At 45.4% G+C, this 26,779-nt stretch overlaps 1 protein-coding gene across 6 annotated transcripts in view; it reads right to left on the bottom strand.

Moving 5' to 3' along the window:
* CDC14B (cell division cycle 14B) overlaps positions 1-26,779 on the bottom strand; it is a 2,772,169-nt gene that overhangs the window by 2,182,362 nt on the left and 563,028 nt on the right. The window lies entirely within an intron of this gene.

Raw genomic sequence — 26,779 nt, 5'->3', positions numbered from 1 at the left:
ATGGATAGTGTACTGATTAAATAAAGCACAAAACTGACAGATACGTCGTGGTCAGGGCCTAGGCAAGGAATACAGTACGAATGAAAATCTTTGAGGTATTTGCTTTCCACAAATAATGCAATTATTAATTTTTACTGACATCGGAAGGAGCATGAAAATGTTTCCCCAACCGGTTACTTAGCTTTAGTTGAAGACTTTGGTTCTGAAACTCAAAAACAAAAGTTTTAGGAGTCGGCCGAACGGCACTTGCGAACTGTTTCTGCTTTGGGCACCGCACGGCAAGAAAGACTGATGCAATGGTGTCGGCTGCATGTTTTATACCCCTGAAGACCGGACGTCATGGAAGGGACAGCAACAAACGCAGGACCCAAGACTTTGTTAATCAGGTTGACTGAGGGCTACTGCAAAGCAGATAACAAAACGTAATGGCTGCAACAGTGAAACACGAAGAACATCCAGACCATACTATCAATCCAGAAACCAAGGTAATTATCTACCAGAGAACGGAAGGGGAAGGAGGGTGGAAAGTTCAGAAAGGACAGAAGCAAATAACACAGACCTATTGTTATGGCAAGTACATAACTTTCCTATCTGTGGTTGCCTCTTCTGTCTGTTCCCTCAACAGATGAGAGAGAGTCCCCAGCTAGTTAGACCTTGGTGTGGTCTCTTGGAATGATACTCCAAAGGACAGATGAACCAAAGGCCAGCCAATTCCTGGAGATCAAATCTATCTTAAAATGAAAAATAAATGTGTGAACATTGGACAAGTGGCGGCCACACAAATGTCATTGATTGAGACCCTGGAAAAAAGGCTTAAGAAGTCGAGACAGACCTAGTTGAATGAGCCCTGCAGTTCTACACTGGTTTTGGGAGAGTCCAGCCTTTTTCCTTACAGACATGAGAAATAGTCTGACAACCACCTGTCCATGGAAACTTTGGACACTCTTTGGAAACTATTTTCTAAAGTTTAGATTGGCTAAATAGTTGATCTGTCTTTCTAAAGGATTTGGTATGATGGAGGTAGAAACAAAGTTAGCAATGTACATCCAGCAACTATAGCATATATTCCTCTTTACTGGAAAACTTACGAAGAAAGAGAAGGAGATTAATACATTGATTCAGTGAGGTCTCAGGTGCTACTATGGGGACAAAGAATGAATTGGTTTTGAGGGACATGCCTACCCTTGCGAAAAATTATGTAAGGCAACTTTGCAGGATAGGGACTTCTAGCTCAGATACTCTTGGTTCTGAAGTTACTGCCACTAGAAAAATCATTTTTCAAGTCAAAAATTTTAAGTCCACCTTGGCGGCAGGCTCAAAGCCTTAAGCAGAACAGCCATGTTCCAAGAGGGAGTTAGGTCCTTAAGGTGGGGGATATAAGAATAAAGATTCCCCCTAATGAAATCTTGGATAAATTATGAGAGGCTAATGTCTCATGATTTTCTCAAACCTGAAAATTGGAAAAAGCAGCTAACTGAATTTTAATGGTAGAATAACTGGCCCCAGCCTGGAAAATGGATACCAGAAAGTCTAAGACTCTAGGGAGAGGAGAAGAAAAAGGATCCAGATTGTTTGAGCAGCCAAAAAAATTTTTTTCCCATTTACTTTTGTAAATTTTCGTAGTAGACTCGCTCCAAGAAGAAGAAAAAAAAATGTGGATTACAAGAGAAGAGCCTGGGCTGAGAAGCCATCACTGGAAGAGGAGAAACCAAGAAGTTAACCTGCGGGCCTGAATGCCCAGAGGAGGCATGCTGCAGGGAGACAGAGAAGTCCTGGATTGGGATCCAGCATTTTTTTGGGGAGAGAGGGTGAATCAAATGAGGCCAAAAAAAGGGAAACCACACCTGACCAGAACAGAACATGGAGGGTGACTATGATCTTTTCCTTCTGATGCTTTCTGCAGAAACTTTGGAATTAGGGGAGTAGAGGGAAAGGCACAGAGAATTCTGGGGGCCAAATGTATTTCAAAGCATCCCTTGACTCCACCTCCACGGAAATCAGGGCAAAGAACCTGCTGCACTTGGTGTTGAGGGGAGAGGCAAAAAGATCACAGCATGGCCAGCCCCATCAACTTAAAAATCTGTTCCACCATTGTCGGATTCAGGGACCACTTGTGAGGTAGGAGGATACACCTGCTCAACCTGTTCTCCAATCTACCAAGAGAATTTGTTACCAGAAAGCGATCAGAATATAATCACCCACTGCCACAGTCTCATCACATTCCGACATAACTGACATGAATGGGTTTCCACTTGTATGCTGATGTACCGGACAACTTGCATATTTGTCAGTCTGGAAAGAAATCATCCTTAGAGGAAGGATATCCTGAAAGTTCTGCAACTTTAAGAGAACTGCAGACATCTTTACAACAATGATGTGAAGAATGGCCTCCAAGGAAGACAATGTTCCTTGGACCATCTTCCCCATATAATACCCCATACCTTAGCTGGGAGTGTCCATGGTCACAGTGTTTTTTTTTTTTTTGGGGGGGGGGGGGGTAATACAAACAGCCTTGAGAAACCTTGGAAGACTGAATCCACCACATTCTGAGTGCCTCCAGCAAACTTTTGTCAGATGAATATGAAAACTCATGGGTTGGTACCTGATGGACCACTGTACCGCAAATATCTAGCCAGAGAGACAAGGATGATGAGGCCGCAATCGATCCCAAAAGCTGAATAACTAGTCTGGCTGTTGGCACTAGACAGAACCTTTACTACCTGGTTTTGCAGGGTGGACGAACTATAGTCTGGCAGCTTTGCTATCCTGGTTGTCTTAGCTGGTTGCCTATGAATTCCTACATCTGAACTGGAAGAAAGTGAGATTTGTCCAGATTTACTGTGATCACCAACTGGAAGCAAAGATGGAGAAGACAGTCCCAAGCCGAAATAAGTAGAGACCTGGTAGGAGCGTTAATGAGCCAGTCATCTAGACATAGGAACACCCAGAACCCTTGCAGTCTGAAATAAGTTTCTACAACAGCCATACAACTTGGTGGACACCCAGGGACTGTAGTGAGACAAAAAGTACAGTTTTGTACCTACCATAAATGTAGATGTCCGAGAGACATGCAACTGCAGTCATAACATGTGGGTTGTCCTGCCTCAGGCAGCCCTCGGTCGGCCGGATTCCAAAGTCTGGGTCCGACGTCGGCTGATGTCGCATTTCTCTCCGACGTCAGAGCGGCTGGAGTATATAAGCATCAGCCGACGCCATTTTCTTCAGTGTTTCTTGCCCCAGATGCCAGGTGCCCTCCAAGGAAGGCTGTAATCAAATTGGAAGACAAAAACAGGATTCCAAACAAATACATGAGCAATAAAACAAATACACCATAACAGATATCCTCAGCTAAGAGAGAGAGGGATAGGAGTGGACCCTAAGCATAGAGGGGTATGGAGGGAGGGGAAATCCGACTGCAGTTGCATGTCTCTCAGACATCTACATTTATGGTAGGTACAAAACTGTACTATGTCCTTCAAGAATGCAACTGCAGTCATAACATGTGGGTAGAATACCATAGCTTAGCTGGGGGAGGAGGTATGCTCTAGGAGAGTGATGGTGTGGCAATCAAACCCTGCAGGACTGCCGAAGCAAAGCCTGCTCTGGATCTGGAATATAGGGGGAGATTGAAGTGTTTTGAGAATGTATGCACGGAGCTCCACGTAGCAGCTTCTAGAATGTCCTTTGTAGGCACCCCTCTTAAAAATGCTGTAGAGGTGGCTGCAGCTCTGGTGGAATGTGGTCTGACATAGGCTGGAACAGTCTTTCCAGGAAAGGAATAACAGAATCTGATGCAATGTCCAATCCATTTAGAAATAGTCTGTTTTGAAATTGCTTTTCCTTGGACTGCAGGGGCGTAAGCTACAAAAAGCTGTTCAGACTTCCTACTGGCCTTGGTTCTGTCCAGGTAGTATCGAAGTTGTCTATGAATGTCCAAGGTATGCAAAAGCCTTTCCCCCTTATTCTCAGGATTGGGGAAGAAAGCAGGCAGATGAATGGCTTGATTTAGAGAAACCCTAGATACCACCTTTGGCATAAAGGTAGGGTTGGTCCTTAATGAAACCCTGTCTCTGTGGAAAATAATAAAGGGTGGTATTGCCATTAGGGCCTGTAGTTCAAACCCTTCTTGCTGAGGTAATTGCCAACAGGAAGGTTGTTTTCCATGAGAGAAATTGCAAGTCAACTGAAGCTGCTGGCTCAAAAGGAGGTACAGTCAGTTTTTCTAAGACAAAATTGAGGTCCCAGGCTGGCACTGGGGCCTTTCTTGGTGGCTTAATGTTCTTGATTCCCCTGAGGAATTGTCTTAGTAAGGGGTGAGAAAAAACAGGAGGATCAGTGTTGTATCTAGCTGAAATAGCAGATGCATGTATCTTTATTGAAGAATATGAGAGGCCACTCTGTAACATATCTGCCAAATATTCCAAGATAAGTGGGATGTTCAGTAATGATGCATCATGCCCTTTGCTGGTATTCCAATTGCTGAATCTTTTCCACTTTGCTAAGTAGACCTTTCTGGTGGATGGTCTTGAGCCTCTGTTAGTATCCGCTGAACTTCCTTGGAGAGAGATAAGTTGAAGTTATTTATGGGATCTCCCAGGCTGTTAGCTGCAGAGTCTGAAGGTTTGGATGCAGTGTTTCGAAATTGTGTTGAGTCAAAAGTAGAGGCCACTGAGGGAGGGCCCACCTCCTGGTGTGACATATGCTCCGTAGTAGTGGGTACCAGTGTTGTCTTGGCCAATCCGGAGCTATTAGGATTCCCTTGGGCTTCTCTGCTTTGATCTTTAGTAATACTGAGGTCATCAGTGGCAGAGGTGTGAATGCATAGATTGCTAGGGAGTTCCAGTTGAATTAAAGAGCATCTATTTTCCAAGCCTTTGGATGGTATGTCCTTGTGCAAAATTTTGGTAGGAGATGATTGAGGTGAGAGGCAAATAGGTCCACTTCTGGCTTGCCCCATGTCGAAGTGAGTTGTCTGAAAGCCTTCGGATGTAACCTCCACTCGTGTGGATCTGTGAAATTCCTGCTTAGGCTGTCCGCCAACACATTGTCTTTTCCTGGAACAAACTGATTGTAACTGGATGTTTAGACCCAGTGATTTCTCCCAAAGCTGCGTTGTCAGTCTGCAAAGGGGGTAAGAGTGGGTGCCCCCCTGCTTGTTTATGTACCACATCACAGTGGTGTTGTCTGTCCGTATCATTAAGTGACCTTGCTGGAGTTGGTTTTGAAAAGCCTCGATAGCATGCATTACTGCCAGCATTTCCTTTTGATTTATATGCAGATGTGTTTCCTTTGGAGACCATTGTCCTTGTATACACCTGCCTTCCATGTGCCCCATCCGAGGTCTGAGGCGTCTGTAGTCATGGTCTGTGTTATCTGTGGTTTTGAATGACATACCTGTGTTTTCCTGGCTCACCGAGGCCCACCATAGGAATTCCTTTTGTAAGCATGGAATGAGTGGTATGATTGTCTCAAGTTGTTGCTGTGCTGAGACCAAACGTTTTAGGTACCATTGAAGCTTTCTCATGTGTAGTTTTGCTAATGGAACCAGTAGAATGCAGGATGCCATGTAACCCAGGGCCTGTAGGAATCTCCTTGCAGTCATCTGGGTGAGTTTTGCTAAACCTTTGAAGTATTGAGTTAACTTCTCTTGCTTGTCTTCTGTCAGGTAAGCCATCTGAGAGGCTGTGTCTAGTTTGGCTCCTAAGAAGATTATTTGCTGGGATGGCTGCAGTCTTGACTTTTGGAAGTTGACTGTGTATCCCAGAGCTTGAAGTAATCGTATGACATATTCCAGATTTTTTGTCAACATCAATTTGTCATCCGCTTGTATGAGGCAGTCGTCCAGGTACGGGTAAATTTGTATACCCTGGAGCCTGCAATGAGCAATTACTGAAGCCAGGCATTTTGTAAATACTCTGGGCAGTAGATAAGCCAAACGGCAATGCTGAGAATTGATAATGCTCTGGCCCTGCAAGAAATCTGAGGTATCTTCTGCAGCTGTGTCTGATAGGGACAAGCAGGTATGCCTCCTTGAGGTCCAGAGTAATCAGCCACGACTCCTTGCCCAGCATGGGAAGGAGTTGCTGTAGAGTCAGCATTTTGAACTTTGGTACTATGAGAAAGGTGTTTAATGCGGACAAGTCCAGTATTGGTCTCCATTGAGCTTCTTTTCTTGGAACAAGGAACAGTCTTGAGTAAAACCCCTGTTCTTGTTCTTGTTGTGGAACTCTTTCTATTGCTTTCATTTGAGTTAGCAGAGAGATTTGCTTGATAGCCTCTGCCCTTTGATGTCGTGGTAGATTTGGCATGCCTTGTTTTCTTGGTAAGGTATGAAAATGAAACCTGTACCCTCGGTCTATAATGTCCAAAATCCATTTGTCCTTTGTCAGTCTGTGCCAGTTTTCTGCAAACAGAGAAAATTTCCCACCCAAGGGAGCTTCTAGTTGTTCCCTGGTAGGCGGTAGTAGAGGAAAGTCATTGTGATTGTGGTTGTTGGGCAGGAGAAACCCCTGCGTCACCTCTTTGGTTTCCTGGCTGCCTTTGACGTCCCATGTAAGGGCCTCTGTATTGGCCTCTTCCTCGGCCACGTCTGTTCTTACCCCTTTGAAACTTTTCTGGATTAGGAAAGGACCAGTTTTTTGAAGGCCAATTCTTACTGAATCTGGGGGGTTGAACCTGGAGGAAATCCTTAACAGTTTGAACCGATTTTGCTTTTTCTTCGATGGTCTTTAACACATCCTTAGCATTTGCACCAAAAAGCTTGTTCTTTTCCAAAGGTGCATCCAGAAGTTTTGCTTTTACATGATCTGGTAGAGGTTGATCTTTTAACTAAGCATGTCTACGCATCACTGCCCCTGTCATAGCTGCCCTACATGAAGCTTCCAGTGCATCATATCCACACTGCAGGAAGTGATTGCTTACTTGCTGAGTGTTATGTACAGCTTCCTGCAAAGTCTTCCTGTCTAAAGGATCAAGAGAAGCTAATGCTTTTTGTAAATCTTCTAAGAGATAATCCTGATATTGGAACATATGAAAAAGGCAATTTAAAGCTCTCATAGATAAGGTAGTGGATGTGTAAACCTTTTTACCCCATCTCTCTAATGACCTTGCTTCCTGTTGGAGGGCAAAGGATTTTTTGAGGTGGAGGCTGAAACTCCTTTAGGCCCCTGTGAAATAGTTTCCAAATCAACAGTATGGGCCCTGAATAAATGGGAATGAGTTTCTGGGACCCTGTAATACCTGTCTCGCTTGGCTGGGGCAGGAGGGAGAGAATCAGGGGTAGCACTAGAATCAGAATACAAATCATCCAGAACATCAAGTACAGGAGGAATAGCTAAGGGCCTGTGCTGAGGCTTCTTAAGGAAAGTCCTAAGGCGTTTCCTGGAATCAGAATATGCCTGGCCCTGCCACTTGAAGTGTTCCCTCATGGTGTGCAGAACTTCCCCAAAAGAAATATCCTCAGGAGGGGAGGCCGAAGGTATGGAATCTTCTGCATCCGAGTCCTCATAGGTCTGGAAGAGCTCTTCCTGGCCATCAGAGTGGACAGAGCCCTCAGAGTCTTCATCTGAAGGAGTAGGGTCAGAGGGTTCAACCCGGGGCCTTTTATCAGGAGGAGGCTGGGATGCTCTCTCAGGATGGGTCTGTGAACCTCTAATCATGGAAATTAAATCAGCAGCCATGGACAAAATTTGTGTCTCCGGAGTCGGCTGAGGTAAGGATTTAGAAGTAATATGCTTTGTTTTGCTGGCTGCCTTAGCCCTAGTGTAGGCCTTAATAGACATGGCCATAGGAGGCCTGGCAGCTCCACGTGCAGGAGTGACCTTGTCTACAGCAATGGTCTCGGGCATTTCCTCGGTTTCGGTATCCGGAGGAAAATCTATAACTGGCGTCGGAGAAATGTCTGGAATCGGAGTCGTCGGTAATGCGGTGTCTTCGGTTCGGAGCGGTGGAGACAGTCTCAGAGGGAACCGGAGCACTCGCGCTAGGTTTTGGCGTGGAGTCGGAGGTAGACGCGGGCCGAGGATGTCTGTCCCGGTCTTTTTGCTTTTTGGGAGTTTGCGATGTCGGAAGATCCGACGGCATGGTGTAAGCAAATTTAGCGCCGAAAAAGTCTTCAGCGAACTCCGCCCGGCGCCTGAGAGTGCACTTGTTGAAGCGAGCACAGGCTACACAGGCCAAGACGTCGTGGTCTGGGCCCAGGCAAGGGAGGCAGTAACAGTGGAAATCCTTATGAGGTATTTGTTTACAACAAAAAAGACAATTGTTAACTTTTTCAGTAATTTCTGACATCGGCTGAGGCAAGAAAAGGTCCCCAATGGGGTACTTAGCTTTTTTTGATGACTTCGGTATCGTAGAATACAGGAGCTGACCGACCGGCACTTGCGAACTGCTTCTGCTTCGGGCACCGCGCGGCAAGAAAGACTGAAGAAAATGGCGTCGGCTGATGCTTATATACTCCAGCCGCTCTGACGTCGGAGAGAAATGCGACATCAGCCGACGTCGGACCCAGACTTTGGAATCCGGCCAACCGAGGGCTGCCTGAGGCAGGACAACCCACATGTTATGACTGCAGTTGCATTCTTGAAGGACATCAGTGGTGTTGTCAGTCCTTATTAGCAAATGTCCTTGTTGAAGTGATTTTTCGAAAGTCTCGATTGCATGTATCACTGCCAACATCTCTTTTTGGTTTATGTGGAGATGCCTTTCCCTTGGTGTCCATTGACCTTGAATGCATCTGCCCTCCATGTGCGCCTCCCCCATCCATGGTCTGAGGCGTCTGTTGTAATCATTTGATCTGCTTGAGGTTTGATGAAAGACATGCCTTTGTTTAACTGACTTGCTTGAGCCCACCACAAAAATTCTCTTTGCAGACATGGAATAAGTGGGATTACGTCCTCTAGGCTTTGGCTGTGTTGGGACCATAAGCTTTTTAAGTACCATTGCAGCTTTCTCATATGAAGTCTTGCCAAAGGTATCAGAAGAATGCAAGATGCCATGAACCCCAGGGACTGCAGGATTTTCCTTGCAGTCAGCTGGAAGAGCTTTGCTAGGCCTTTGAAGTACTCTGGTAACTGCTGTTGTTTTTCCTCTGTGAGATAAGCCATCTGTGTTTGTGTCCAGTTTGGCTCCTAGGAAAATAATCTGTTGGGATGGCAGAAGTCTTGATTTCTGAATGTTGACTGTGTATCCCAAGGCCTGTAGTAATTGAATGACATAGTCCAAGTTTGCTATCAAGGTTTGCTTGTTGTCTGCTTTTATGAGGCAGTCGTCCAGGTAGGGGTATATTTGAATCCCCTGGAGTCTGCAGTGTGCCACTACTGATGCCAGGCATTTCGTGAACACTCTGGGCAGTAGATAAGCCAAACGGCAATGCTGAGAATTGATAATGCTCTGTCCCTGCAAGAAATCTGAGGTATCTTCTGCAGCTTTGTCTGATTGGGACATGCAGGTATGCCTCCTTGAGGTCCAGAGTGACCAGCCAAGACCCCTTGCCCAGCATGGGAAGGAGTTGCTGCAAGGTCAGCATTTTGAACTTTGGCACAATGAGATAAGTATTTAGAGTAGACAAGTCCAGTATGGGTCTCCATTTGTTTTCCTTTCTTGGAACAAGGAACAGTCTTGAATAAAATCCCTGGCCTTGTTCCTGTGGAGGGACCTTTTCTATTGCTTTTACATTTAACAGCTTTGAAACTTGAATGAGTGCCTCTGCCCTTTGATGAAGTGGCAGGTTTGGCATGCCTTGTCTTATTGGTAAAGTATGGAAGTGGAATCTGTAACCTTTGTCTATTAAATCCAGAATCCAGTTGTCCTTGGTTAACATATGCCAGTTTTTTTGAGAAGGATAATTTTCCGCCCAAAGGTGCTTCTCTTTGAGCCTTTGTAGACGGTATGAAAGTCAAGTCATTGTGGTTGTCCTTGTGGTGCAGCTGGACTGCCTGCGCTACTACTTTGATTTGGTGGTTGCCATTGGCAGCCCCTGTAGGAGCCTCGGTATTGCCCTCTACCTCGGGCACGCCTGTTTTTTCCCCTTTGAAACTTGTCAGTGTCTGGAAAGGACCAATTCTTTGAAGGCCAATTCCTGCTGAATCTGGGTGGCTGAACCTGGAGGAAATCTTTGACTGTCTGTACTGATTTAGCTTTTTCCTAAATGGACTTCAACACATCTTGTGCATTAGCACCAAAAAGCTTCTGTTTTTCCAGAGGTGCATCAAGTAACTTTACTTTAACATGGTCTGGCAGTGGCTGTTCTTTTAACCAAGCATGTCTACGTATAACAGCCCCAGTCATAGCTGCCCTACATGAAGCCTCCAATGCATCATAACCAGACTGAAGAAAATGATTGCTAACCTGATGAGTGTTATGTACTAGATCCTGCAATGCCTTTCTATCAATAGGCTCAGGAGAGACTAGCTTTTTCTGTAAATCATCCAGTAAAAAAATCCTGGTACTGAAACACATGAAAAAGGCAGTTAAGTGACCTCATGGCCAGGGTGGTAGAGGTATAAACTTTTTTACCCCATCTCTCCAGGGACCTAGCTTCCCTATCCGCTGGCAGTGGATTCTTGGCTGTGGAAGTAGCCACTCCCTTGGGGCCCTGTGAAATAGTTTCTAGATCCACAGAATAGGCTTAGAGAGATGTTAGTGGGTGTCAGGGACCCTATAATATCTGTCTGGCTTGACAGGAGCAGGAGGGAGAGAATCAGGGTTAGCACTGGAGTCGGAGAAAACATCATCCAGAACATCCATAACCGGAGGGATAGCTAAAGGTCTGTGCTGGGGTAGCTTGAGGAAGGTACGTAGCCTTTTTCTGGAATCAGAGAATTCCTGACCCTGCCATTTAAAATGCTCCCTCATAGAGTGTAGGACTTCACCGAACGAAAAATCCTCTGGAGGAGAGGCAGAGGGAATTGATTCCTCAGCATCAGAGTTCTCATAGGCCTGGAAGGATTCTTCTTGGGTATCTGAAGGCTCAGAATCCCCAGAGGCTTCATCTGAAGAGAGGTTGTCGGCCTGCTCAGTTCTGGGCCTTTTCTCTGCAGGTGGCTGAGAACCTCTGTCTGGATGAGGCTGAGACCCCCTGATAAGAGAAATAAGATCTGCAGCAAGAGACATGATCTGTTTATCAGAAGGGGCCTGGGCAGTAGGTTTAGGATGGCCCTTGGCCTGGCTGGCGGCCTTAGCACGTGCAAAGGCCTTGATGGACATGGATACAGGAGGCCTAGCTGCCCCACGTGCAGGAGTAACCTTGTCCACAGGAATGGTGTTGGGTAGATCCAGAACTTCGGTTTCTGGAGGAAAGTCAACAACCGGCACCGGTGTAGACTCCGAGACCGAAGGACGAGTTAACGCCGTGTCGTCGGCCTGGAACAGTTGAATTACCGCTTCCGAAGGGACCGAAGCACTCGCGGAGGGTTTAGGAGGAGTATCGGTGGAGGACGCGGGCCGAGGATGCCGGTCCCGTCCTTCGTTTTGGAAGATTGAGTAGTCGGATGTTCCGACGGCATGATATAAGCGAAAGATTCGTCGAAAAACTCTTCGGCAAATTCTGCCCGGCACCTGAGAGTGCGCTTATTAAAGCAAGCACAGGCAGCACAGGCCGAGACGTCGTGGTCTGGGCCCAGGCAAGGTAGGCAATAAGAATGGAAGTCCTTATGAGGTATTTGTTTACCACAAGACAAACAATTATTAACTTTCTCAATTTGTTCTGACATCGGCTGAGGTAAGAAAAAATGTTCCCCAACGGGGTACTTAGCTTTTAGATGACTTCGGTACTGAAAACACAGGAGCTGACCGACCAGCACTTGCGAAATGCTTCTGCTTTGGGCACCGCGCGGCAATAAAGACTGAAGAAGATGGCGTCGGCCGATGCCTTTATACTCCAGCCGTTCTGACGTCGGAGAGGAGGCAACACCAGCCGACGCCAGACCCAGACTTTGGAATCCGGCCGACCGAGGGCTGCCTGAGGCAGGACAACCCATATGTTATGACTGCAGTTGCATTCTTGAAGGACATCTGTACTATGTTCATCGTGCATACAACTGCAGTCATAACAGATGGGTAGAATCCCAAAGCTAAAAAGGGGTGGCAGGCACTAAGTGGAACTAGGAGGAGCAATGATGCCCTGCAAGACTGCTGTGGCAAAGCCCGCTCTAGATTTAGAGTAAAGTGGAAGGTGACAGTGTTTGGAGAAAGTGGGCACAGAACTCCAAGTGGCTGCTTCCAAAATGCCCTTGGTAGGAACCCCCCTGGGGAAAGCTGCAGAGGTAACTGTGGCCCTTGTGGAGTGGGATCTGATGCTTGAAGGCACAGTTTTTCCATGAAATGAGTAACAAAAGCGTATGCAGTGGGCTATCCATTTTGAGACTGTCTGTTTGGAGATAGCCTTTCCTTGAGCACCTGTAGCATAGGACACAAAGAGTTGCACGGATTTTCTGAATGGCTTTGTTCTGTCCAAATAACAAAGTTGTCTGTGAATGTCCAAAGAATGTAGTAGTCTTTCCCCTTTTGTTTTGTGGTTTAGGGTAAAAGGTAGGTAAAGTGGATAGTCTGATTCAAGGCTACACTGGATACTACCTTTGGCATAAAGGAAGGGTTGGTTCGTAAGGAAACTCTGTCCTGATGGAAAATGATGAAAGGTTGCACAGCCATGAGGGCCTGTAGTTCCGAAACCCTGCATGCTGAGGTGATAGCCAGAAGGAAGGCGGTTTTCCATGACAAAAATTGTAGTTCCGTTGAAGCAGCTGGCTCAAATGGAGGCAGGGTCAGTTTTTCCAAAATGAAGTTGAGGTCCCAAACAGGTACTGGTGGTTTCCTTGGGGGTTTTATATTCTTAGCCCCTCTAAGGAACTGTTTTAAGAAAGGATGAGAGAATAAAGGAGGATCTGTGTTGTATTGTGCAGAAATGGCTGAAGAATGGATCTTGATGGAGGAGAAGGAAAGTCCACTGTTTAACATCTCAGCTAGGTACTGTGATATTTGAGGTAAATTTATTACCCAAGGATTCTGGCCCCTTTTCTGATTACATACACAAAACCATTTTGGCGGAGTAGGCTTTTCTAGTAGAAGGTCTTCTGGCCTCCAAGATGACATCCTGCACCTCCTTGGAGAGGAGGGTCTGTTGGGAAATCAAGGGATTCTCCATGCGGCTAGATTAAGGGTCTTGGCTGTGGAGAGTTTTGAAGTTGTGATGGGACAACAGAAGAGGCACTAGAGGCAGGATCCATGGTGGGGAATGTGTCAGGCTCTTCAGGAGTGGATACCAGTGTTGTCTTGGCCAGTCTGGAGCAATGAGAATCATGTTTGGCCTCTCTGCTCTGGCTTATAATAGAACTTTGGGCAGCAGAGGGAGAGGTGGAAAGGCACAGACTGTCAATGTTGTCCAATTGAAAGAAAGTGCGTCCACTTTCCAGGCCTGTGGATGATAGGTCCTTGAGCAACATTTTTTGTTGGTAATTTCTGTGGGTAGCAGAGAGATCTATGTCTCGCTGTTCCCATGCCCGAGTTATCTTTGCGAAAACTTGATGATGCAACTTCCATTCGTGTGGATCTGTCATATTTCTGCTTAGGCTGTCTGCCAGTGTGTTTTCCTTCCCTGGCAGGAATTATGCTTGAAGTTGGGTTTGCAATTCCAGAGCAGTGTTCCAAAGGGACATGGATAGTCTGCACAGGGGGTATGAATGAGTTCCTCCCTGTTTGTTTATGCACCACATCACTGTGGTGTTGTCTGTCCTTATCAATAGCTGGCCTGGAAGCAGTAGGTCTTTGAAGGCCATAATAGCATTGACTTTTGATTGATGTGTAGGTGCTTCTCTTTTTGGGACCATTTTCCCTGAATGCACTGATCTGTCATGTGCGCCCCCCAGGCATAGTCCGAGGCGTCTGTTGTGATGATTTGATTTGCTTGAGGTATGCAGAAGGGGAGACCTATGTTTCTTTGGTATGCTTGAGCCCACCACAAATTCCTTTTGAAAACATGGAAAGAGTGGTATAATTGTTTCCAAACTGTGGGTGTTTTGAGACCATAAGTTTTTTTAGGTACCATTGACGTTTCCTCATATGCAGCTTTGCACATGGGATCAGCAGGATGCAAGATGCCATGAATCCCAGAGCCTGCAGGACTTTCCTTGCAGTCAGCCTGGTGAAGGTTGCCATTTTGCTGAAGTATTGAGATAGTTGCCCTTGCTTCTCTGGCGTGAGGTAGGTCATCTGGGTGTTTGTATTCAAACTGGCACCCAGGAAAATTATTGTTTGAGAGGGTATTAGTTTTGATTTCTTTTTGTTGACTGTGTATCCCAGAAAGTTCAACAGTTTTATTACAAACGCCAGGTGTTTCAGAAGTATGTGCTTGCTGTCCTCTTGGATCAGGCAGTCGTCCAGATATGGGTATATTTGTATCCCTTGAAGTCTGCAGAAGGCAATTACTGATGCCAGGCATTTCGTAAACACTCTGAGTGCAGTAGACAAGCCAAAGGGCAATGCAGAGAATTGATAATGGGTTGAACCTGCAAGAAATCTGAGGTATCTTCTGCAATCTTGTCTGATAGGGACATGCAGGTATGCCTCCTTGAGGTCCACTGTTACCAGCCAAGACTCCTTGCCCAGCATGGGAAGAAACTGCTGTAATGTGAGCATCTTGAATTTTGGTACGTGTAAATATGTGTTTAGGATGGATAGGTCTAAAATAGGTCTCCAATCTTTGTCCTTCCTTGGTACCAGGAATAGTCTGGAATAAAAACCTTGACTTTGTTCTTTTGCAGGTACCTCTTGAATAGCTTTCATGTCCATGAGAGCTGAAATTTGTTTTTGTGCCTCTGCCCTTTGATTTTGTGGCAGGTATGGCATGCCTCTCATTTTTGGTAGGGTGTGAAAGTGTAATCTGTAGCCTCTGTCTATAATATCCAGGATCCATTTGTCTTTTGGGACAATATGCCAATTTTTTGAGAATAATGCCAGTTTTCCGCCTAAAGGTGCTGCCATTAAAGCTTTGCTTGGCATGCAAAGGGGAAAGTCATTGTGTTTGCTTTCTGAATGACTGTGATCTATCTTCTCCACCTCTTGGGGTTGGTGCTTGCCATTGTCTGGCTCTGAATGATCCTTGAGATTGACCTCTACCCCCCAGGCGCCTGTATCTGCCTCTTTGAGGTCTGTCCGTGTCTGGAAAGGACCAATTTTTGAAGGCCAGTTTCTGCTGAAACGTGGAGGTTGTACCTGTAGGAAATCTTTCACCGTTTGCATTGATCTTGCCTTTTCCTCCATTTTCTTTAGTACCTTCTCAGCTTTAACACCAAACAATACATCTTTTTGAAGAGGTGCATCTAGTAATTTAGCTTTGACATGATCTAGTAAGGTTTGCTCTTTGAGCCAAGCATGTCTACGTATGACAGACCCTGTAACAGCAGCTCTACACGAGGCCTCTAAAGCATCAAAACCACAATGCAAGGTATGTTTACCCACTTGCTCTGCACTATGCAACAAATCCTGCAACTCCTTTAAATCTGGTTGCTCAGGTTGTGTCATTTTGCTTTTCAACTGAGATAACAAAAACTGCTGATACTTTAACATATGGAACTGACAGTTTAATGCCCTCATGGTTAAAGTGGCCGAGGTGTACATCTTTTCCCCCCACCTTTCTAAAGCTCTGGAATCTCTCTCTGAAGGTAATGGGTTTTGGCAGTAGAGGCCTTAATTCCCTTGGGACCCTGCAAAATAGTTTCTGGGTCAGCAGCATGGCTTTTGTATAGGAACTGGTGTGAATCAGGAACCCGGTAATACCTGTCAGGTTTAACAGAAGCTGGAGGTAAACAGTCTGGGTTGAGGCTGGCTTCTGTGTACACATCATCTAATATATCTAAGACAGGAGGGATAGCCAGAGGCCTATGCTGGGGAAGCAAGAGAAAATCCCTGAGCCTTTTCTTGGAATCTGAGTAATCTTGGCCTTCCCAGTGAAAGTGTTCCCTCAAGGTATGTAGGGTTTCCCCAAAAGAATAGTCCTCAGGGGGTGAGACCAAGGGAATGGACTCCTCTGCATCAGAGTCTTCAAAAGGGGAATATGTATATTCCTGGTCCTCAGAATGTTCTGAGGTAATAGAGGCTTGATCTGAGGAAGGGTAGTCTTCCTCCAATCTGGGCCTTTTGTTCGAGGGGGGTTGAGAACCCCTGATAAGAGTAATCAAATCCTCAGCCATTTTGAGCATCTGTTTTTTAAGCATGGGGCCTTGAGAGGGGGTCTGTGGTCCTTGTTTTTTTAGTTTTCATGGCTGCTTTAGATTTTGTGAAAGCCTTAATGGAAAAGGAGGAAGGCCTGAAGACACCTTGAGAAGTGGTAGGCCTGTCTAAACTCTGAGTTTCCCCAAGAGTGGTGTCGGTATCAGTAGTCGGAATGGGGGCAGAGGAGCCTGCGACCTCGGGCACATAAGACACCGGTAATGAAGCATCATCGGTACTCAGGGGCTGCGTAAGCGCCTCGCTGAGAACCGGAGCACCGGTAGTCGGCTTTAGCGTGGTGTCAGTAGAAGTCGCGGACCTCGTATGACGGTCCTTATCTTTGCGTCTTTTACTCAAAACTGGAGTCTGAGTATCCAACGACATAATGTAATTAAATTTTTTACCAAAATAGCGGTGGTTGAACTCCGCCTGAAGCTTAATAGTGCGTTTGTTGAATCTAGCACAAAAACGGCAGGCCGAGACGTCGTGGTCTGGGCCTAAGCAAGGAATACAGAAAGAATGGAAATCCTTATGCGGTATTTGCTTCCCACATGAAATGCAATTATTAACTTTGACATCGGTCTGAGGCAAGAAAAGTTTCCCCAGTGGGGTACTTAGCTTTCAAGAAGACTTCGGCTGAAATATTTTCGTAAATCACAGGAGCTGGCCGACCGGCACTTGCAAACTGCTTCTGCTTCGGGCACCGCACAGCAAGAAAGACTGAAGATGGCGTCGGCTGGTTCTTTTATAACCCTGCCGCACTGACGTCAGGGAAGAAGCAACGACAACCGACGCCGGACCTAGACTTTGGAATTCGGCCGACCGAGGACCCGCCTGATGGCAGGATAACCCATCTGTTATGACTGCAGCTGTATGCACGAACATCGGCTATGAGGCCCTGCAGAACTGCAGTAGCAAAGCCTGCCCTGGATTTAGAGTAGAGTGGTAGATGACAGTGTTTGGTAAAGGTGTACACTGAACTCCAAGTAGCAGCCTCCAAAATGTCCTTGGTTGAGAGTTGGGACTCCCCTGAGAAAGGCTGCTGAAGTGGCTGCAGCTCTGGTTGAATGTGGCCTAATGCCCTTAGGCACTGGCTTGCCATGGTGCAAGTAGCAGAAACGAATGCAGTGGCCTATCCACTTTGAAATAAGTCTGCTTTGAGATGGCCTTTCCTTGTGATCCTGCAGCATATGTCACTAGTAATTGTTCTGTCTTTCGGAAAACTTTGGTTCAGTCCAAACAGAAACGAAGCTGTCTGTGTACATCCAAAGAACGCAAAATTCTCCCCCCCTTGTTCTGTGGATTTGGATAAAAAGTTGAAAGATGAATAGTTAAGAGCCACACTGGACACCACCTTAGGCATAAATGTTGGGTTTGTCCTCAGAGAGACCCTGTCGGGATAAAAAAAATGATAAAAGGTTCCACAGCCATGAGTGCCTGAAGATCGGAAACTCGTCTTGCAAAAGTTATTGCTAGGAGCAGAGCTGTTTTCCAAGATAAAAACTTTATATCAGCCATAGCAGCTGGCTGAAAAGGTGGCAGGGTGAGTTTTTCCAAGACACAGTTCAGGTCCCATGCAGGCATTGGTGATCATCTTGTAGGCCTTAAGTTTTTGGCTCCTCTGAGGTACTGTTTTAGTAAGGGATGACAAAAGATTGGTGGCTCTGTATTGTAATGAGCCGAAATGGCAGAGGCATGAATTTTAATAGATGAAAAAAAATAGGCCTTTGTCCAGCATCTCAGTTAAATATTTCAAAATCTGAGGAATATTTGGCACAGCTGTATCAGTTCCTTGTGCCTGGTTCCAAGCACAAAATCTCTTCCATTTTCCAGCATAAGATTTTCTAGCACTAGGCCTTCTGGCCTCCAAAATGACATCCATCACAGCTTTACTGAGAGGTGTGTTTTGTATGATTACATTATCTGCCATGCTGCCAGGTTTAAAGTCATGAGTTGGCAGTGCAGGATCTGATTGTTTTGCTAGGACAGTACATGTGGTATCGGAGATAAGGTCCAGGGCTGGGCATTGAGACAAGCTCCTTAGTATTGGATACCAGCACTGGCGGGGCCAGTCTGAGGCAATTAGTATCATCCTTGGCTTCTCCTGTCTGACCTTTAGGAGTACCTTGGGGAGGAGAGGCAGAGGGGGAAATGCATATATTGATAGGTTTTTCCAGCTGAAAGCTAGGGCGCCCACTTTCCATGCTTGTCTGTGATAAATCCTTGTGCAGAATCTTTTTAGTTGGTAGTTGTGAGGGGAGGCAAATAGATCTATGTCTGGGCAACTCCATTTCCTTGTTATCATGCTGAAGATTTGTGGAGCCAGGTGCCACTCGTGGGGATCCGTGAGGTTTCTGCTTAGGTCGTCTGCCAGAGTATTTATCCTTCCTGGCAGGAATTGTGCCTGCAGGTGTACTTGGTAAGTCAATGCTCTGTCCCACAATGTCATGGCTAGTCTGCAAAGAGGGTAAGAATAAGTGCCCCCATGCTTGTTTATATACCACATGACCGTGGTGTTGTCTGTCTTTATCAGTAGTTGTCCTGGATGAAGTAGGTCCTTGAAGGCTGTAAGGGCATTTTGAACTGTGAGCATCTCTTTTTGATTGATATGTAGATGCATTTGGTTTGAGGTCTACGTGCCCTGAATGCATCTTCCTGCCATGTGGGCACCCCCCCCCCCCAAGGCATAATCTGATGCATCCGTTGTTAGTGTTTGCCTGGCTGGGGGTAATGTGAATGGCTGTCCCTTGTTTTGGCGACGAGCCTTTGCCCACCATTGAAACTCCTGTTGCAGGCAGGGAATGAGAGTAATCATAGTTTCCAGGCTGTGGCAATGTTGAGTCCGAACACTTTTTAGGTACCATTAAAGTTTCCTCATATGCAGTCTTGCATATGGAATTAGTAGGATGCAGGATGCCATGAAGCCCAAAGCCTGCAGAATATTTCTTGTAGATAACTGGACCCTTGTTGCCAGCATTTTGAAAAAGGTAGTCAGTTGCCTTTGTTTGTCTGGTGTGAGATAAGCCATCTGGGCAGTTGTATTTAAGCTTGCACCCAAGAATATTATCTCTTGAGAGGGTACTATTTTTGATTTCTTTTCATTGACTGTGTACCGTAGGCATGTTAGAAGTCTTTTCACAAATGCCAGATGCTGTAGAAGAATGTCCTTGTTCTCTGCTTGAATTAGACGGTCATCCAAGTAAGGATATATTTGTATTCCTCTGTCTGCAGAATGCAATTACTGGTGCCAGGCACTTTGTAAAGACCCTGGGCACAGTAGATAAGCCAAAGGGCAGTGCACAGAATTGGTAATGTACTCGGTCAGCCTTGAATCGGAGATATCTTCTGCATATTTGTCTGACTGGGACATGCAGGTATGCCACTTTTAAGTCTAAAGTCACAAGCCAAGCGTTCTTGCCCAGCATGTGCAGAAGCTGCTGCAAAGTCAACATCTTGAATTTTGGTATATCCAGGAATGTGTTCAGAATAGATAGGTCTAGTATTGGCCTCCAGGCCTTGTCCTTTCTGGGTAACAAGTACAGTCTCGAGTAAAATCCTTGTCCCTGCTCTTGCTCTGGTACTAGCTGAATGGCCCCCATGTCCATAAGGGATGAGACTTCATGTTGTGCCTCTGCCCATTGATTTTTTGGAAGATCTGGCCAGCCATTTGCCTTTGGCAGGGTATGGAAATGGAACATGTAGCCTTGTAACACGATATTTAAGACCCACTTGTCCTGAGTTATAATGTGCCAATTTTGAGAAAAAAAGTGCTAATTTTCCCCCTAAGGGGGCTGCCAGGAGATAAATGCTTGGTGCAGGCAGGGGGAAGTCATTGGGACGGTTTCCTGAATGGTTGTGATTTGTCTTCTCCAACTTTGGAGGTAGAAGCCCCCCATTGTTTTGAGCGGAATGAACCTTGCGCCTGGGATCTGCCTCTAGGGCATCTGGGTCTTCCCCTTTGAGGTCTGTCTGACACAGGAAAGGACCAATTCTTTGTTGGCCAGTGTGTATTAAACCTGGGTGGCTGTACTTGTAAAAAGTCTTTGACCGTTTGCATAGATTTAGCTTTGTCCTCCATTTTCTTTAACACCTCTTCTGCCTTAACACCAAACAAAGTATCATGCTGTAAAGGTGCATCTAATAATTTAACTTTAACATGATCAGACAGATTTTGTTCCTTTAATCAAGCATGCCTCCTAATTACAGAACCTGTAACTGCGGCCCTGCAGGAGGCCTCTAAAGAATCAAAACCACATTGCAAAGTATGCTTTCCAACTTGTTCAGCTACATGCAATAAATCCTGCATTTCCTTGTTTTCTGCACATTCAGAGTTGAACAACATTTTCTGTTTAAGCAATGCCATGACATGTTGCCGATATTTGAGCATATGAAAAGTACAGTTTTGTACCTGCCATAAATGTAGATGTTCGAATGTTCACACTGCTGCAGTCATTACACTTGGGTTATCCTGCTGTCAGGCAGTCCCGCAGTCGGCCAGAGTTCCAAAGTCTTGGTCCGGCGTCAGTTGCTGTCGCTTCTTCCCTGACGTTAGTGTGCCAGGGGTACACAAGATGCATCCAATGCAATTTTCTTCAGTTTTTCTTGCCCCAGATGTCAGGTGCCTCCAAGTAGGTAGGCAATACATATTGCTAATAAAAATTATACATATAAAAATAATAACAATACCTTCATTTACAAGCAAATACACCACAAAGGTTGTATAGGATAGAAAGGTATAGACAAGTCCAGCTAGTTCAGAGGGAATACAGAGAGGGTAACCTGGACTGCAGCAGTGTGAACACTCCAACATCTACATTTATGGTAGGTACAAAACTGTACTATGTTCATCGTGTTACACTGCTGCAGTCATTACACTTGGGTAGAATCCCAAAGCTAAGGTTGGGAGACTGGACTATAAAGAGTTAGGATTGGCTATGAGGCCCTGCAGAACTGCAGTGGTAAATCCTGCTCTGGATTTAGAGTAAAGAGGCAGGTGGTAATGCTTGGTAAATGTGTGCACTGAACTCCAAGTTGCAACCTCCAAAATTTCCTTGGTAGGTACTCCTCTGAGTAAGGCTGTTGAAGTGGCTGTGGCCCTGGTGGAATGCGGCCTAATGTTATTTGGGACTGATTTTCCATGCTGTGTGTAGCAGTAACGTATACAGTGTCCTATCCATTTGGATATAAGTCTGCTTTGAGATGGCCTTGCCCTGTGATCCTGCAGCATATGCTACAAACAGTTGCTCAGTTTTCCTGAAAGCTTTTGTTTTGTCCAAGTAGAAGTGTAGCTGCCTGTGTATGTCCAAAGAATGCAGAAGTTTCTCCCCTTTATTCTGGGGTTTGGCTAAAAGGTTGGCAAATGGATGGTTTGGTTAAGAGCCACACTAGATACCACCTTTGGCATAAAAGGTAGGGTTTGTCCTTAAAGAAACCCTGTCCTGATGAAATATTATGAAAGGTTCCACTGCCATTAATGCCTGTAGCTCTGAGACTCTTCGTGCTGAAGTTACTGCTAGGAGCAGAGCTGTTTTCCATGATAAAAATTTTAGATCGGCTGTATTGGCTGGTTCAAAAGGTGGCAGGGTTAGTTTTTCCAAAACGAAATTGATGTCCCAAGTTGGAGTTGGTGCTCTCCGGGGCGGTCTTATGTTTTTAGCCCCTCTGAGGTACTGTTTTAGCAAGGGATGAGAGAATAAAGGAGGATCTGTGTTGTAATGTGCTGAAATGGCAGAGGCGTGTATCTTAATTGAGAAGGATAGGCCTCTGTCCAGCATCTCAGTTAAGTATTGTAAAATCTGAGGAATGTTTGGAACAAGAGGGTCAAAGTTTTGAGCCTGGTTCCAGGCGCAGAATCTCTTCCATTTTTCTGAGTAAGCTTTCCTGGTGCTAGGCCTCCTGGCCTCCAAAATGACATTCATGACAGCTTTAGAGACAGGTGTTGCCTGTTTGACTAATGAATCCACCATGCAACCAGGATTAGGGTTTTGAGCTGACCGTGCAGGATCAGATTGTTTTGTTGAGTCAGAAGGTGCGGAATTTGAGGCAAAATCCATGGTGGGCCTTGAGCTAAGTTCCTTAAGACAGGGTACCAGTGCTGGCATGGCCAGTCTGGAGCAATCAGGATCATCTGTGTTTTTTCTTGTCTGGCTTTCAGGAGTACCTTTGAAAGAAGAGGCAGTGGCATGAAGGCATAAACTTTAAGGTTTTTTCCAGCTGATCAATAGGGCATCCATTTTTCATGTTTGCTTGTGATAAGTCCTTGTGCAGAATCTTTGTAGTTGGCAATTCAGTGGGGAGGCAAAAAGATACATGTCTGAGCATCCCCATTTTTGCGTTACCATGCTGAAGATTTGTGGATTCAATTTCCATTCGTGAGGGTCCATGATATTTCTGCTTAGATCGTCTGCCAGAGTATTTTTCTTTCCTGGCAGAAATTGTGCTTGCAGGTTAACTTGATACGTTAGAGCTGTCTTCCACAAGGTCATGGCTTGCCTGCATAGTGGATAAGAATGAGTGCCCCCTTGCTTATGTACCACATTACTGTGGTGTTGTCCGTCTTTAATAATTGTCCTGGATGCAGAAGGTCCTTGAAAGCTGTTAGGGCATTTTGAACAGCCAACATCTCTTTCATTGATGTGAAGATGCATCTGGTCTGTGGTCCACTTGCCCTGAATGCATTTTCCTGCCATGTGTGCTCCCCCAGGCGTAATCCAAAGCATCTGATGTTAGAGTCTGCCTGGCTGTAGGTAGGGTAAAAGGCTGACCCTTCTTTAGGTGACATGCCTGTGCCCACCATCTAAACTCCTGTTGTAGGCACGGAATCATTGGTATTACTGCTTCTAAACTGTGAGAGTGTTGAGTCCAAACACTTTTTAGGTACCATTGTAATTTCCTCATATGCAGTCTGGCATATGATAACAGTAGTATGCAGGATGCCATGAATCCCAGGGCCTGCAGAATTTTTCTTGCAGGGAGATGGGACTTTTTGCCAGTAGTTGAAAATAATGAGTTAGTTGAACTTGTTTGTCTGGCGTGAGGTAAGCCATCTGGGCCGTTGTATTTAGGCTGGCACCCAGGAATATAATCTGTTGCGAGGGCATTAGTTTTGACTTCTTTTCGTTTACTATGTACCCTAGAAAAATTAGCAACCTTTTTACAAATGCCAGATGCTGTAGAAAAATGCCCTTTGTCTCTGCTTGAATGAGGCAGTTGTCCAGGTATGGATATATTTTAATTCCTTTTTGTCTGCAAAATGAGATTACTGGTGCCAGGCACTTTGTGAAGACCCTGGGCGCAGTAGATAAGCCAAAGGGTAGTGCAGAGAATTGGCAGTGCATTGTACCAGCTTTGAATCTGAGGTATCTTCTGCAATTCTCTGATAGGGACATGCAGGTATATCTCTTTGAGGTCCAGAGTAACAAGCCAAGCCTTCTTGCCCAGCATGGGTAGAAGCAGCTGTAATGTCAACATTTTGAATTTCTGACTATCCAGATAAGTATTTAGAATTGAAAGGTCCAGTATGGGTCTCCAGGCCTTGTCCTTTCTGGGGACCAGGAAGAGTCTTGAGTAAAATCCTAGTCCTTTTTCCTGTCGTGGTACTTTTTGAATAGCTCTCATGTCCATGAGGGCTGATATTTGTTTTTGTGCCTCTGCCCATTGATTTTGTGGCAGGTCTGGCATTCCTTTTAGCATTGGTAAAGTATGAAAGTGGAACCTGTAACCTTGACACACAATATTCAGAACCCATTTGTCTTGGGTGATTGTTTGCCAGTTTTGAGAAAAAAGTGCTAGTTTCCCCCCTAAGGGTGCTTCCAAAAGGGAAGTGCTGGGCGTACAAAGGGGAAAGTCACTGTGACTGTTTCCTGTAAGGTTGAGACTTGTCCTCACCTCCTTTTGGGGTTGAGGTGCCCCACTGCCGTTGTCTGTTTGAGGCTTGGGGTTGAGATCTGCCTCTTGGGCGTCTGTATCTGCCTCTCTGTGGCCTGTCTGACACTGGAAAGGACCAATTCTTTGTTGGCCAATTTCTGGTAAATCGAGGTGGCTGTACCTGTAAATAATCCTTGACTGTTTGCATAGATTTGGCTTTATCCTCCATTTCCTTTAACACCTCTTCTGCCTTAACACCAAACAAGGTATTTGTGCTGTAAAGGAGCATCCAATAATTTTGCCTTAACATAAGGTAAACTCTGTTCTTTTAACCAAGCATGTTTTCGAATCACACAACCTGTAACTGCGGCCCTACAAGAGGCCTCTAAAGAATCAAAACCACATTGTAGAGTATGTTTTCCCACCTGTTCAACTGCATGCAATAAATCCTGCATTTCTTTACAATCAGGAGCTTCTGAGCTTGCAAGCATTTTCTGTTTTAACTGAGCCATTAAATATTCTTGATACTTAAGCATGTGAAACTGGCAATTTAAAGCTCTTACTGCTAAGGTTGCAGAAGTGTATACTTTCTTCCCCCATCTATCCAAAGCTCTGGAATCTCTGTCAGAGGGCACTGGATTTTTTGCAATGGAAGCCTTAACCCCTTTTGGACCCTGGGAAATAGTTTCTGGATCCGCCGAAGGGTTTTTATAAAGAAACTTGTGAGAGTCTGGGACTCCATAATATCTATCTGGATTTCTGGATTGGCTGGTGCAGGGAGCAGAGAGTCAGGAGATAAGCTGGATTCAGAGAACACATCATCCACAATATCAAGCACAGGCAGAATAGCCAAGGGCCTGTGCTGAGGCAATAAAAGGAAATCCCTGAGCCTTTTCTTGGATTCTGAGTAATCCTGACTTTCCCAATGGAAATGCTCCCTTATGTTATGTAAAGTTTCCCCAAAAGAGTAATCCTCAGGAGGAGAGGCTGAAGGGATAGATTCTTCAGCATCAGAGTCCTCATAAGGGGGTAGAGAGTATCCCTGGTCTGAAGAGGAATCAGATGAAATGGAAACCTGATCAGAGGAGTCATAGTCTGTATCCTGCCTAGGCCTTTTCTCAGGAGGGGGATGGGAACCCCCAAGTTGAGTATTGAGGTCTTCGGCCATTTTAAGCATCTGTTTTTTAGGCATGGAGGACTGTCCAGGAGAATGCTGTACTTGTTTCTTTGTCTTTAATGGTACTTTTGTCTTGGCTGTTGTTTTAATGGTAAGTTGTGAAGGTCTGAAAACACCCTCAGAAGCCGATGCCTGCTCAGAGGCTCCGGACCCACCTGAGGGATTTAGTTTCCGTAGGCCCAATACCTTGAGTATCCAGAGGCCTAGTTGTCTCCACGTGGGAGTCGGAGGCGGCCTGTGGCTCTGAGGTAGCGGGTGTCAGGGGCTGTGAAAGCGCCTCACTGAGAACCGGCGACTGGCCTAGAAGAGGTTTTGTCATTGGTTTTGCACCTCAGATGCCTGTCTTTATCCTTGTCCTTGCGTTTTTTCAGTATTGAGGTAGTCGGTTGATCCAATGGCATAGTATAACTGAACCTTCGGCCAAAGTAGTGCAAAGCAAAATCAAAACGTCTTTTTATAGTGCGTTTATTAAATCTAGCACAAAACTGACTAGTGACGTCGTGATCAGGGCCTAGGCATGGAATACAGTAAGAGTGGAAGTCCTTATGAGGTATTTGCTTCCCACAAGAAATACAATTATTAACTTTTTCTGACATCGGTCTGAGGCAAGAAAAAAGTTTCCCCAACGGAGTACTTGGCTTTATTGAAGACTTCGGATCTGAAATTCGACTTCGAAAATCTCAGGAGTCGGCCGACCGGCACTTGCGAACTGCTTCTGCTTCAGGCACCGCACAGCAAGAAAGACTGAAGAAAATGGCGTCGGATGCATCTTATATACCCCTGGCGCACTGACGTCAGAGAAGAAGCGACAGCAACAGACGCCGGGACCAAGACTTTGGAACTCTGGCCGACTGCGGGACCACCTGATGGCAGGATAACACAAGTGTAATGACTGCAGCAGTGTAACACGATGAACATCCTGACAGTATGTACCTTAATCTGACCTGATGGAGAGAATCCTTTGGCTGTATACAACAGAACTATGCACTGAGATCTCCAACAAGCAATAGTCACCTTTGGCACAGGTTTCCCTAAGAAAAGCATACAAAAGGAAACAAAAAGTTGATCAGACTTGTAAAAGGACCTTGTTCTAAGCAAATAAAAATGCAATTGCCTATGAACATCAAGCAAATGCAATTTATACTCTCCAATTTTCTGGAAGTTGGGGAAGAAAACAGGGGGACTGATAACCTGACTAATTACAATCCAAAGGCACTTTCGGGAGAAAGGAAGGGTTCGTGCATAAGGACACCATATCTTTATGGAACACCGTACAAGGAGACTTAACAGATGAGGCCTGAATCTCCGACACACTTTTAGCCAAGGTAATAGCAAACAGAAAAGCTGTCTTCAGGACACAAATTGCAAATCCACTGTAGTTGCAGGATCAAAGGGGGAAGAAACCAAGTCTTGTAGAACTAGAGTAAGATTCCAAAGTGGCATAGGGTCCTTGACAGGTGGCAGAAGTAAAAAGGTACCTTTCAAAAAGGCTTTACAAAGCTTGGAAGAAGATAGGGAAGTCGAACTGTCTCC

Source organism: Protopterus annectens, chromosome 17.part0 (genome assembly GCF_019279795.1).
Source record: "Protopterus annectens isolate FY-2018-M chromosome 17.part0, PAN1.0, whole genome shotgun sequence".
Taxonomy (NCBI): domain Eukaryota; kingdom Metazoa; phylum Chordata; order Ceratodontiformes; family Protopteridae; genus Protopterus; species Protopterus annectens.
The sequence above is the reverse complement of the archived record's forward strand: the minus strand, read 5'-3'. Positions and strand labels throughout refer to the sequence as shown.